The sequence below is a fragment of the Gavialis gangeticus genome, unplaced genomic scaffold, assembly GCF_001723915.1.
Source record: "Gavialis gangeticus isolate Ggan-Ray unplaced genomic scaffold, GavGan_comp1, whole genome shotgun sequence".
Taxonomy (NCBI): Eukaryota; Metazoa; Chordata; order Crocodylia; family Gavialidae; genus Gavialis; species Gavialis gangeticus.
Window position 1 is genome coordinate 244,508,614 of NW_017729032.1, and position 14,778 is coordinate 244,523,391.

The 14,778-nt window shown below is 37.4% G+C and overlaps 1 long non-coding RNA gene across 1 annotated transcript in view; it reads right to left on the bottom strand.

Annotated features, from left to right (window-relative positions):
- The window catches only part of LOC109303488, a 13,244-nt gene extending 5,805 nt beyond the window's left edge, over nt 1–7,439 (bottom strand). The window contains exon 1 of the long non-coding RNA XR_002099143.1: nt 118–7,439. This is a non-coding gene — a long non-coding RNA (uncharacterized LOC109303488). The remainder of the gene's footprint in view (nt 1–117) is intronic.
- Nucleotides 7,440–14,778: the final 7,339 nt, after the last annotated feature.

Consider the following 14,778-nt stretch of genomic DNA (forward strand, 5'->3'; position numbering starts at 1 on the left):
TTTTTTATGCTTTGAAAACATAATCGTTTAAATAAGAAAGTGGCATCGCAAGGCAATGGGTGCATCTTTCCACTCTGTTTAGTGTCATCAGAGAAACTAAGAAGCAGTTTAAGGAACTTGATATTTAACTTGAGGCTCAGCATTAAGCTAGGACGTTTAAAAATCTTCTCACATTTCTTAAAGGTGGTTCATCTTGCACTGAGACTCCTCTAAAGAATATATGAAGAAAACCAACTTTTCTAAACAAGACATGAAAGTTAACATCTTGTGTATTTTCATTATAGTATAATATATATAACGATTTCAATGAAAAGAAAGGACAGGATCATCTGTAATTATGTAATTCATGATTGTAACAGCACTGAAGTTACCATGTACACACATGTACAGTAGCTATTTCAACAGTTACAGTGTAGTTACATGTACTTCCATGTAACATAGCAGTTATAGTGTAATTTAGTGCCACTTATTGTAAAGTGTTACCAAAAGGAAAATGGAATTCTTACCTTTACTAGTCCATTCAAACTAAAGGTAAGTTTATTAAATTAACATCACAAATCTGATATTCCATTTCTTTATTAAGGTGACGTAAAACTTCATGTTCACACTGCAGCTTTCCCCGACACCTACCTAGATTCTTCCAGCTGTCCAATCTCCTCATTCCTAGGAAATGGTAATCTATGATGAACATACCAAAAATTCAGCTGCTTCAACTTCAATTGAATAAGCTGTCTAATACAAAAAAACTGAGTAATGCTTTTTATTAAGTGGCACAAAGTACACACTAAAAACTATGCAAAAATATAGGTAAATACAGTGTACTTACATGTAAGTATCTTGTACTTGCTGTGTATGGATATTGGAAACCCATGTAATTATAATATGCATTTTGATTATTTCAAAAAGCTAGAGTGCCCCTAGCAGTTACATGAATTAACAGTACACTTACATGCAGTAATTGCCCTAGTGCAATATGTATAATTCCTTGCCTTGTACTTATATTTAATTCGTAATAATCCCTATTTTTCTCCTCTTCCTCACTAGTTCTGCCTTCCTTTCTCTTTGGGTCCCATAAGACTCCACTGAAGCACCTTTAGGGCAAAATGAGACTTCAACTTTGCTAATGGCTTCACTGTTAGCATGCTAGAAGTCTGGCAACCTTGTTCAGAAATCTATTTCTGGCTCAGCGGCACAAGCTTTCTTCTTTGTCCTGTCCTTGAGGGAACCTAACATGCTAAGATGCTGAAATGTACTGCCATATGCCCTCGTATTTTTAGCATGAACAACAGAGAAACAGACAGAGGTGTGTTCTTCTGACCCCTATTTTGTTGACCCTTTTCACTGGGAATTTCTACTATTTCTTTCACAATAATGTCAGGTAATCTTAAATTGCAGCCATGAAATGCTTCTATTGAGGAAGAGAGGCTGCCTTTAATGAAAAAGTTGACTCTTTCTAAACATAAAATTATATGCTGTCGATCTTTTTCTTCTTGTCATTTTTTTATTGTGCCCTTCCAAATTTAATGAAAGTGAGATCACACAAAACTGCAAAAGAAGAAAATGAATATTGCTAGATGGAAGAGTGTAAAACTTGAGTGAGTGTTATTTATTATATCCCTCTCATGCTTGCACACTATTGTGATTAATATACATGTTTAACAACTGCTGTTGGCTTAATGACATGTTATATAATTCCTGCAATGTTTCATATACCACTTTCTTGAAATACGGGCTATAAAATGTCTCTAGGCACATTATAACAACATCTCTGCCCCTAAATGGAATAATTATAAAAGTGTATTTGTAAATCAGAAAAACATCTTCCCTGTGTTCATGGATCTTTCCTCTGATTTTTACTGTCTCCTGATATAGATTGTTCTGCAAACTAATATTATAATAGAGAACTCTACCCTCAGCTAGTGTAAATCAATTTAGTTCTATTGCCATCAGTTCAGACCAGCTTGACTGGTGTGGGATCCATCCCATACACTTTAAAAGCACAAAGTTAGTATCAGTTCAACACCAAGAATCATCCTATACAATTCATCTGGAATATGACTGTTTTCATTAAAAAGGATCCACGTTTGTAATGTCAGTTTTAAAATCATAAGCAAGCTTTTAAATTAAATATGTAATAGAAATGCAATCAAAATATTCTAACCTGTGATTTTACACACACACACACACACACACATGCACACACACACACTTCCATGTAAATGAAAATGTACATGGAAAGTCTTCAGTTCAAACTTTAAACAAATAAACAAGTAATGCTGCAGCTTTTCATGTCAATGCATGAAAGATTTTGTCTGAAACTACTTTTACCACCAAGTTTTCCTACATGACTGTTCAGGGAAATCCTGATCTAACGACCATTGAAGTCAGATGGAGTCATCTGAATGACCTAAATGGAAACTAGAACAAAGACATGCTGCTGTTTAAATACCTCACCATATATCCTGAGGTTGGTGCAACTCGCACAGAGTCAGGAGTACAAATACGGTTCCCTCTCCAGTCTAGCATTGCTGTAATAAATAGGAGCTGCCAGTGGCTCCCAAGAGGGTTTGGTTAAACCATTAGGAATAACCATGTTACCCAATTATGCCCATTTTTCCCTGAAATGCCTGCTGCATTGCAGATAGACAGTGGTAAGTACTAAAGTTAATATAACTTATAGCACATGGGGATTTCCCAGGTGCAGTGGGGAGTCTCCCTGCAACAGGTTAAAGCAGCTGCATTCCTTCTGTGTACAGCCACAGATCTAGCCTATGTAACATACTTTTTACTTTGTTAAAAAGTATAGCCCAACTAGAAAGAAGATTGAAAAAAAGTCGTTCCCAATGAACCTTCTATGTTAGGAAAGAAAAGTTAAAGGATTTAAAAAAAATATTTCTGGTATGAAATCTAAACCTGCTGGGGGTCAGCCCTTAAGCCAGTGATTCTCAACCAGGGTGTTGAAGCACCCTGGGGTGCCTTGAACTCCTTTGGTACCATGGGATGCCATATAACATTAGCAATCTTAGGTGCAAACATGTTTCATAAGACATACCCCAAGATTTCAAATAAGAATCCACAAGGTAAAAAACATGTTGACCTGTTGTTTCCTTTCTGAGTTCTTTGCAACAGCAAAATTGGTCTATTATTTTTCTGTAGTCAAAAAAAGGTAAAAACTAAGAGCTGGCATTTTCTCAGGAGTGTCTCGAGTCTCACTGGGGTGTCTTGATTATATAAAAGCTGAGAACCACAGCTTTAAGCACTTTCCCTGTATGTGGCGTCCAGCAGTGATTTCTGAGAGCTCTAATCTTGTATATCACTATGGCGCTGTTGTTACTGCGCTGTCATTTAGTGCTTCCTTTTGGAAATACTAAATGATGGCACAGTAACAGCCCATACAGCACCATGCATGCCATGCATGGTTGTTTTTAGGCACTATGTTGCTATAGCAATGTGCTATAGCCAAGCATGTAGCTATGATGACGTAGCTGTGGTGTCATGGTTTTTGCCTGCAGACTCTATGTTGCCATAGCACATTGCTACAGCAACGTAGCTTCATGTGTAGATGTGCCCAGTGCAAACTACATGTAGCCTTATCCTGCCTTTGCACACAGGATTTATTTTTTTCTAAATGATTAGAGGTTTCTATTTTTCATCTGGCTTTACAAGAAAGGAGAGAATATTTGTATTAAATTAAAAAAGAGTTTCCAAAGAACATTTTGTTTGGTTAAAAAGAAATGATGCCCACAAACTGTTTATTTTGGTTCCAAAGGAACCAACCAAAGGAGATATTTTATGTTTGGACTGGATTACTGTTCCATCCTCCTGCTCCTTCCTCCTTTCTATTTATATTGAATCATGATAGTAAATATGTGTGTGCATATTTAAGTCCTTATTAAATGTAAATAGATTTCCACATGTCACTATGTAGTTTCTATAGAAATATGCAGATATACTATAAAATGTTCTACTTTTATCTACTGAATGTAGCTCAGCAGAGTTTGAGAGCTGAACTTGTAGGCTTTTTAAGTCATAGATGTCCTCCTTTGACAAATACAACATTCCTCTTGGTTTAAGTGGAGCTAAAATCAGGTCCTTAATGCAAATGTTTACACCGTATAATGTATTCTTTGTGCATCCTTTACTTTCAGTCTAGATATTTCATAACAACAAAACACCTTCAGTACTGCAGGAAGTTTCTAGAATAAATAACACACAATTTGTGAAAAGATTATATCAACAACCTCTGCTGGCACACTGTATAAATGTAACCTTATAGGAACTCCTCTGTGCTCTGGTCTTAGACTTGTAATTCATGACATTTGGAAGTGTTCGTCTCTGCTTGGAAAAAAATAAAATAAAACTGCTGTAAGTAAAATCAACTGGAATTAAATATATTGCACTGATGATTGAACCATGTTTATTTAATTTAATTTTCTCATGAATAAGCAAACAAAATGCATATTGTAATATTAGGTACATGACACTTGCATGTTGCTATGCCTATATACTTACAAAGTATTCAATGTGTACTTAGTGGCGCTTAAGAAATGTCATGTACAATTCTTATAAACATTCTTACAGGGTTCCCATTTGCACTTCATCTTTCAGAAAAGTCTTGTCAGAAACATGTCTGATGAATATTATTGAAAGAAATAAAATTTCAATTTTAGTTATCTGGTGGATATTACTGAATTGTCTATTCATTTAATGTATTTTCTGTCTGCCAGTTTGGTGGCAAATTTGATTCAGATCCATGGCTGTTTATAAAGACTATTCACAAGCGTTATTTTACTTTAGATTTCTTGTTTTAACAGAGAACTGGTGTACATTGAAATACTACTTTGCTGCTATCAAACAATTAAAACAGTTACTTCAAAAAATAATTAATGGTATCCTAGAATTGTACAAATTATTAGTATGAACTAAAAAAAACAAATATTCTGTGTAACTTTTTACAGTCTCTGTGCTGTGTATTGCTATCCAGTTCCATTTGACTGGTGACTTGAATGACATACATTTTGGAAAATATCCTTAAAGTAGGTGAAATTTATCCTCATGTAAAGGTCAAGCTAAAAGTCAATATCATACTTAACAACCTCTAACTTCTCTGAAACTGGGTTTTTGTAGGGTGTAAATTGTGTGTTGACCTTGAGCTAGATCTTTGCAAGGGAAAAAGAAGATTCGGGGGACAGTTCTCTGCACCTGTTATGCTGCTTAAATTTGTTTGGTCCAGGGCCAGATTGTCATTTAGCCCAAGCATACTGGACAGCAATGGAGGCAGACCAGGGCGGAGATCACAAGATCTGTATTTGTGCAGAAGGGAAGAGGGCTAGTGGACAGAAAGAAAGCAATGTTTTTTCCTGTCCTTTTGCTAATGCCATTTCCCATCTGCTGACAGCAGAATCCATCCATCATTCTGCCGAGTCAAAACCAAACCCAGGTACTCTGAATGCTATTGCAGTGCAAAGTTCTTTTGAAGTCAGTGGGAGTTTTACTGGAGTAAAGAACATGTCATCTCATTGTAGTGTAGTACTTGGACTAGTGCACTCACGAACAGGTACAGTATTTATCCAAATTTTGCAGGGATGTGGGGGTGTACACCACCATTTACTGTAGTTCATTTCTTAAAAGTTCAGTTACATTTTACTATTTCTGTTCATTCAATCAAAATAGCTAACCTTAGGTAATAGAAAATGTAGAATAAAGTACTTTCTAAATATAAAAGTAGTAATTACATGGTATTTCAAGTGATGCTTAAGACCATATAATGCTGATTTTTTTGCATAAAACATGCTGATGTTCTGTAGCATATTTTAGAAGTGTTATGCATTGCAACTATGTTCCTGCTTTTCTGTTCTTCAAACTATAATTTTTGTATCACTCTTTATTTTCCCTTTCATCAATTATGAACCCAACATTGCCACTAACATAATTGCATATAGCAGTTAGCTTTCTCTTGTCATGTAAAATGTATCTTTCACAATGATCAATTAAAGCTGGAATTTTTCCCTATCATGTTTGATTCCAAACACATTTCCCTTAATTCTGACTTCTCATGTTTTGTGTGTATACACATAAATGTATATACACACAAAATATGAGGAATTAGGAAAAAAAGAAACGACTCTGTGTCTTCCAGTCAGCACAACAATATACATAATCTAGCTGATTTTAAATCAGTGTCTTTGGTATTATATTGCAGAGATTTGCCAGGCATGTATTCTGTACAAATATTGGGTGGGGTTTTTTACCTATGCATATTCTTCTTTATAGGATTAAGTTTGCTGAAGATCTTGGGAGATGTGTGGACGCACTAAAATTAATACAGTAAAATTACAGTGTTTACAATTTTGTTTCAGATAAACTCGCTCTCTTCTGTTTTCATATCTGCATGTACCTCAAGAACATTTTTCCACAAAATTGGACCTAGAAGAGTACCATCTTACATGAACTTAAAGTTATACAAGGGTAGTAGGTTATACTTTTGTGGACTTTCAGGAGTAGTCTCAATCCCTTTCAGTGACAGTTATTCTACAGTGCCTTATAGACACATATATCCTGCAAGGTTGCATGTGATCCTATGGGCTTTGCTAATACATGCTTTGCAAGACATAAGTCTAGAAATGCCCAGTCTTGAACTCTGTACCAATATCTAGTACAAGATCCTGGATTTTGTCTTAAATTACGATGGTACTTGGAGACCATAGAACAATGGACCAAACCAATGGGAAAAAGATCAATTTGTAGCCTTCCAGTGAAAGAAATAACTAAGAATTCCTACCATGCAAAGCATCTTAACAATATCCATCCTTTGATTTCGCAGTCAACCTCTCTTGTTCTTATGATTTCTCTAGAATAGTTATTTTCTCTGGTAGGTCAGGCAAAGTTGACAGAACCCATTTTCCTCATTGTGATGGAAGGTTATTGAAAAAAGATTGTTTGCCATCTCTTTATTAAATATCCAGCTCTCTTCTTCTCACTTGATAAATGGAAATGCTCTTATATGTAGAAATGTTGAGGGAATGCAAAGTTGAACCAAAATTTATTGGATGCTAAATCTAGAGGATAATATACCAGAATACCAGCAAGAAAAATGTTTTATTGGTGTTAGTTTGGTGAGTCTTCACAATGTTATCTTTATCTATAAGAAAAATATAATCATTTTCAGTCAGCATGCAGGGCTGTAGAGTATCATTAACTTCAGATTGTAAGGGATTGTCCAGAATTACCCTCAAACTATCTGTAGTGCAAAATATTTCTTAGCCTTCAAAGTTCGATGGTTTTCTTATTCATTTCACTGTCCTGACAATGCTCTGTATGCTGCCCACGTGTAGTACAATCCAGAGTATCAGTAGTTGAAAAGTTTAGGAGTTTGAGAACATACTGTAATTTTATGTCAATATCCTGTTGAACAATTGTGTTCCCTTGCAAATTAAATGGCATAAAGGATGACTTACAAATTATTAGCTCTTGTGCACTTTCTTTTACCAGAAGTGAGAGCTATCGTTAACTCTTTTCCATGAGTCTCAAGTAAATGTTCACAACCTTCAACACCACAATGCAAAACTAAGTTTTACTCTGTCATGCGAAATGGTTTCTGGTAAAATAAAAAAGTGCTTTTGCAAAGAGATTTCCATTATTACACAGAGCATAGTGAGAACAAATAAAAGTTAAGAATGTGCTGTGATGATTCAGGAACACTGCAAGAAGTATCTCAAAGAATGCACAAAGCTTTTACCACTACTCCACCTATCCCCCGTACAATTCCCCCTCTCCATTATTCACCCCATAAAAGAACAGAGGCAAGAAATAGAACCATGTTCTTGTAATATTAGTAGTTTGTTTATAGCTCTTGCTAAAACAATACAATTAAATGACAATAAAACTACACACACAATACTTTTACATAATGTATGCTTTTGGCTCAAAACATACATTCTAATTCATTCAAAGATGATCATTCTACCCGTTTTACCATAATTAAAACAGATAATAATATGTGAGCATATAGGAGAAATATAGATACAATAATATACAACAGTAAAACAAAATAGGGTTATTCTATTTTATTTGGACCCTTTTTCTTTGTGCAATTAATGCAAATATGCTGAGAGATTATAAGGCAGTGTGAGAGTTGTTATAAAGAATCAATAGTTTTTTGTCAATGTTAGCCCAATATTTGAAATTTACCACTAATGGAGAGAAATTTCCTCTTATCTCTCCAAAGAATAAACATGATCACAAATAGTAAAGTGAAATGTTTATTTCATTCTTCTTGCAACAACATAACTTGGTTGAATATGGAGTTTGACAGCACCTATCCATGACAATGCAGATGTCGTTAAAGTGAATCACTGCCTAATAATGGACCCTGATTGCTTATAGCTATGTGCTGCAGACAGATAAGTTTCTCAACCAAGAGAGAGCTTTATTTATCTGAAAACGGTAAAGTTCAAGACAATATTACTGCCCGTATGTCTATCAGCATGCTGAAATCTTTAAGTCTTAAATGTATAGCTTGCTTTAAATATTAGGAAAATATTTAATGACTATCAGCACATTTCTCATGCTATTCATCTAGAGAAGACAAATATGTAACCGCCCAAAGAATAGTTTATTTGTCAAAGCAGATGCTCCTAAAATCCACTTTTTAGGACAGGAGTGGTCAACCTGTATGTAACATGTGCCACATGTGGCATGGGCAGCCACTTTGTAAGGCAGGTAGCAGATCAGGGCAGGGAGAAGAAAGCAGATCAGCAATTAAGCAGGTGAAAAGGATCAAAGTGACACATGGGTAGGCTACAGGGCTAACCTTGTGGCATGCCTGACAAGAAGATGGGCCCTCATCATCTAAGGATACCTGCTTGGAGTGAAAGCTCAGCTAATTTAAAGTCTTAATTGAGCTAAAGTGTTCATAGTAAGCAGGCCCATTTCAGGGTACATGAGCCCCTCTTGCAGAGAATTTTGTAGAAATAAAAGGTGCGTTTAAAGGTAATGAGAGATTTTCCCCACCTCAGAATGAATCATGGGTTTGGTACTTTTTAGTTCTGCTCTATACAATGAAATTGACTTTGCTATATAAACCTTTAGTGCTGCTATTACTGCACTTCTCCTTGTCTTATGGTAAAATGATAAAAATCCACTCAAGGCTTGTTTTAATGCTTAAGAATTTTATATGCATATTCCACCTCCGATTTTATTAAAGTGGATTCCAAGGTGGTTCAATGAAGAAACCACCTCTAATTTTCCTTTCCATAAAATAAATACATTTCTTCATTTCATTCTCCAGAACCAATAGCAGTGCTGATTTCCAAACTATTTAAAACACGATCCTGCTGAAAAGCTCCAAATAACCTTTGGAGGCCTATCTGGGGTTTGAAAGTAATAACACATTACCTGCATCAAGCAAGACAGTGATAATGGTCATTCAAGGCCATTAGTACATTGTTCTTACTTGAAGAACAGAAAGGAGTTCCTGACAAGAAAGCTAGGTAGGAAATGTCTTCCAATAGTCAAAGGTGAATTAGTTCCTATCTTTCTCACATATTTTTGCAGCTGGACATACTTTTTTCAGACAAATCATAGAATCAAAAGGCAACATGGGATCTCAAGAAGTCATTTATTCCAACTACCTGCTCAGAGCAAGAATATCTCTGACTAAATCACTGCAGTCAAATATTTGTCTAACCTGCACTTAAAAACCTTCAGTGACATAGATTCCATATCCCAAATTGGTTTCATTGCTTAACCACCACCATAGAAAGTTTTTTCAAATATGTAAGATAACTCCCCTTTGCTGTACTTTAATTCATTCTTGGCCCCTTGTGGACACGAGAGCAATTTATCACCATCCTAGCAACTTTTTTATATAATTGTTGCTATGAAGAGCCTCTTAACTAAACCCAGCAATCCTAATTTTTTCCAATATTTCCTCATATATCACTAATCTCTACCTCTTCTCAGATGTCAGATTTTAAAGGCTTCTAGACACCTAAAAATGCAGCTAGGCAATGAGTGGGATTTTTAAATCACTAATGGAATTTATATATTTAGGTTCTTTAACTTCAGAAGTCTCAGTACATTGAAGAAGCTGGTATAATGATTATACAGGAGAACAGGCTAACCATATGGCAAAGCTGAAAGATGAGCTTTGGTAGGCAGCTCTTTGGTCAGTCTGGGACCTGAGTAATAGTTTTAACTGTCTGTTCCTAGGTCTTTAATATATTGCTGTTCAGCTCAGATCTTCACTGGGCCAGGGGACTGCATGAGAGTCAGAAGTTCTGTGGATGAAATCCTATGGAAAAAAAGAAAAATAATTTCTCCTTTATACTTACAAAATTACCAAATGTGCCATCTTCTCCACCTTCTCCTACATCCCCATTTGCTATCTTCAGTAACAAGTTCATCAAGTTATCTGGGGACTTGCTGGGAAGCTAAGCATCCATTAGTTTGGAAATAATTCAGATTCTGTTCAGTCACAATGGGAGTAGGTCTCTGTAATAGTTGTATGTAAGAAGCAGATACTTTTCAAACCATGTAAGAAGAGAGCTTTTCATTTAGTTTCTGATTGAACAATAAGAAGCAGAAAACAAAAATAGGAATTCTTTCCCCTCTCCACCCCCCTCTCCGCCAATAGCTGCTTTGGTTTGTAGTCCATGCTTAATATGGACTCTAGACCATTTTGCCCTTAGTTGCACCAGTATTGCTCTCAAGTCCGTCCAGAAGCTCACTGATATAAATGAAGGTTCACTTAGCTCTCTTAATAGTCATTAAATTCAAGCACATACATGAATATATAACTTATGAATCCTTTTCCAAGAGCAGCATAATGGAGCAGCACTTTGCTAAGCTGTACTGATAAGGGAAAGCAGGAGAGCAATTAGTGAAATTTATAAATAACCAAGAGGGGATAATGAAGATGATGTCATGCTCAGCAAAGAGTCATGCCACATCAACTTCTGGTCCTGTCCCAAGCACTTGGCAACATTCTGAGCCACAGGAGGCCACTTGTGATTAGCTCTGAGCTACATACTTATCCTAACTCTCATTCCTGCTGAGTCTGGAGCTGCTCCTCTGTTGTTTGGGAATAAGAAGCCAGGCTGTCACTATACCTGCAGGCTGGGGGAGGGAAAAATAAGTCAGACATTGTTTTTAAACAAGCTTGGGAGGCTGCTAAAAGGCAACCCTCCTTTGTTTCAGCAGTGGCTTCGAGGAAATTAAGCAGCAGCCTCTTCATTGCCTTGTGGAACTAAGTCCAGCTATTAAAGACATCCAGCATCTATGCCTTGATGTGTGGGGAAGAGACTATCGCTCAAACAAATTGAAACTGTAATAGAATGGAAATAGATTGCAGCTCATGCCAATCCTCTCTCTTCAGCTAGGCACCCAAGGGCTGCAAATGTATTGTAAGGGCACAGCTGACCTGAGTGCAAGACTATTAGAGCATCGTAGGTTGGTTTGCCTCCCCTTAGAGACAGCACCGAAGCAGAGGACAGCAAAGATGTGGCCTAGCTAAACTCCTATCCAGACAGGCACAAGACTTTTTTCTTTTATTTTTACTTTCTTAACTACATCATGGAAGCTATAGGAGGAGGAGATAGGACTAGTTCCCAAGTTGCCAACACAAGGAAAGTGGCAACAGAAAAAAGGGAACTTGCCTAACAATCCCATCCCTCTTCCAAAACCTTAATGAATGCCAGCACATGGTAGGTGGGGGAGGTAGAGCAGGGGGTGGGGGGATTTAGAAAATCCCTATCCTGTCTTTCTCTAGTAACTTTTAGATAATTCACTATCACCACCTTTATGCCTTGTGGGACTAACCCCTGCTTCCATGGGGTGATTAGTTCTCCATAGAAAGTTGGACAACAAATTGTAGAGGAAGAAGACCTAGAAACTAAATAAGAATTACAGCTAGAAGGGTGAAGTCAGGTATAGATAAAATGACCTTGTAAAAGGTATTACCCATGCTGAGGACGTACAAGAATCAGTTCCATTTTAGTGGTTATGACATGGCTGCATGTGGTGAAAGATACATGAAGATGTGTCATCTGCATATTGTTGCTATGTGAGGCTTTTTTGTCTGACCAGGTCACCTGTGGGCCCTTGCAGTTACCTCTGTCCCAGCTGCATGGCAGGAAAGGCCCTGGGGTGGCGGGGAGCATGAGTTGCCAGAGCTGTCCATGTGGCAGGGTGCGGGGGGCATAGTAGGAAGACTGTGCGCTGTTGGCACTGCACAGTGGTGGGGAGCATCCTGGGGATCCACCCCTGCACTGTATGGCTGGCATGGTATGTAGCCCTGGAGTGGCATACTAATGTGACATGTAGTCTCCAGATGCATGAAAGTTTATGGCCCTGATCTGCTAGATGCCTGTAGAAGTTTAATAGGACTACAGGGAGAATTGGTGTTTTGGGAACCCCACAAATGATTGTGATGGTTAAGGGGAGGAGGTACATCCATCTAAGAAGGCCTTGAACCATCTTAGCACACTACCTTATGGCAATTCCTGTGTGGTATATGACAGCCTATCTTTGAATTCTGTTTTTTTCCCCTTTAGTTCATGGTATGAGAGTCATTAATCTTAATCATGTCATTACAGAACATGCAATTTATATATAGTACATTTGTCCTGTTACAGAGACTAAGAGAGTAAAATTTCTGTTCTCATGTTATATCAGTGTTTCAAAAAAAGGATCACAATAGTTTATCCTGATTCTTTATGAAACTAGCAAAGGGTTTAATTTTAGCTTTTCATTACTACTTAAGATATGCCAATATGGTTTAATCACTTTATCATTTTTGTCATCTATGGGGCTGAAAAAAGAATCAAAATTCTTTATTTGGCCTTCTTCTTTTGTTTCCACCCCCCATCAGATATCTCCCATTTCTTAACATGGCTTTAACTAAGTCCATGACTTCATTTCTGATACAGTCTCCCTGGATAAATTCTTTCCTGTTTATTGTGTACTCATAGAGATGCCACAAACTACCCATGTAATATGATTATACTGTAGGTTTAGTCCCTTGGTTGTATCCAGTATTGCATGAAGGCTGTCACCAGAATGCAAGATACTGGTTTATCAAAGATGTTTTTCTGTTGACTTGTTATGGCATACGAAAAAAAATATATCTCAGTGTACACAACCCAGCCAAGAGTCATGTTCACCCAAAGTCAGGCAGAACAATGTATAATTATTTCCTAGCCTGCAGGTCCCCTCCACTTTCACTTTGGGCATGTTGTTACTGTGCAGTCCCAGCAGTGCACAGGTTGCTTCCGATACTACTGCACAGTAGCATTGGCATCACAGTTTGTGTCTGCTAAATTTATGTCACTCTAGCAACGAGCTATATCGCTGTAGCTTGTTGTTACAGTCACATAGCATCTTGTGTAGATTCACTCTCTGTGTAGGGAAGGCAGGGAGTAGTACTCTCTGGTTGTGCTAAGATAGTAGCTATATTTTTTGCTGGAGGCTCCATAAGCTGTCTACTGGAGAAGGTTTCTCAGAAGGTTCACTGGATCAGCATTTAACCCTGAGCAGCCTGGCTACATCCTATTCCCAGATCTACCCATTTTGAGGACTATGCTCATCTTCTAATCTTCTGCAACTGGAAGAAAGAGTGATGGCTGGTTTCTGTTCCCCTGATGTCATGAGCCAAAGTTTCCACTAACTGAAGCCAGATCTGACCTGTAGGAAGTTCAATGTACATCTCCTTGATGGCAGATTGATTAAAACAAATCAATATTTACTAATATTATACCCAATAAGAAATGTGTTTTTTTAAACAGGGAAAGGAAAGGAAAGAAGGAAGAGTGAAGGAAATGGAACAAAAAGAAAAACAAAGCTAGCCCCAGCACTGAAGCACCCTTGTGCTCATCCAGGCAGTCAGCTTCTACATGTGTATTTACAAGTATTACCCTACTGCAGAGTTTATTAGCTCCCTGCAACCTAATAGGGACTCATGTGTAGACACTGAGATGTTTACTATGCAGTTAATTAGTCAACTGTGCAGTCAACATCTTGTGTAGTGTTGTTCTGTTAAGAAATTCAAGCCCTGGGAAGTAGCAGAAGATTCAGATATGGAGTGTTGGTAGTGGAGTAGGAAATGAAGTAAAAATTCAAAGGAGAAGCTGAGATAAAAAGAGGCCTGGGAAAGAGCAAAGCCAATCTAATACAGTTCTGTGGAAATGTGTTCAAGCTGGCAGTGCTAGGAATGTTGCAGAGGCAGTATATTTGCCACCTGATAGGAAACAAATGCAGAAAGTGCCTTGCACATTATTAAAAAATACCTTCAAAACCAATAGAATGCCGTGATCAGATTCTGAAGACAAGGGTTTAAGGGGAGAGCAAATCAGCCATGCTACTAACAGCATGGACATTCAGAGGATATTAAAGCTGTATGTAGTTTCTGAGATTCCTACAAATGTGTAGAGATGCCCCAAGATGGAAAACGAGAACCCCTCACTCCCAGCTCCTGCAAGACAAGGCAGGGCTGATAAAGTTTTCTTTCTCTTTAGCTGCTGCCTGGTTAATAGTCAGTTTGCTAAAGGGAATTAAATATAGTGATTTCTTGACAATGGCTGACATAGTCATTGTTTGCTTTACTAAACAAAAGGAATTATTAAATCCCTCTGTTAATTTCATACAGAGAGAAAAGGCTAAACTTCATCCATCTTCTGACATGCTCAAGACATGAAATTTGGAAAGCTTTCACTTTTTCAAGTACTCTGATCAGGGATTTTTCATACTGAATCCCTGCCTGCCTCCTCTGTGCTAGGAAAG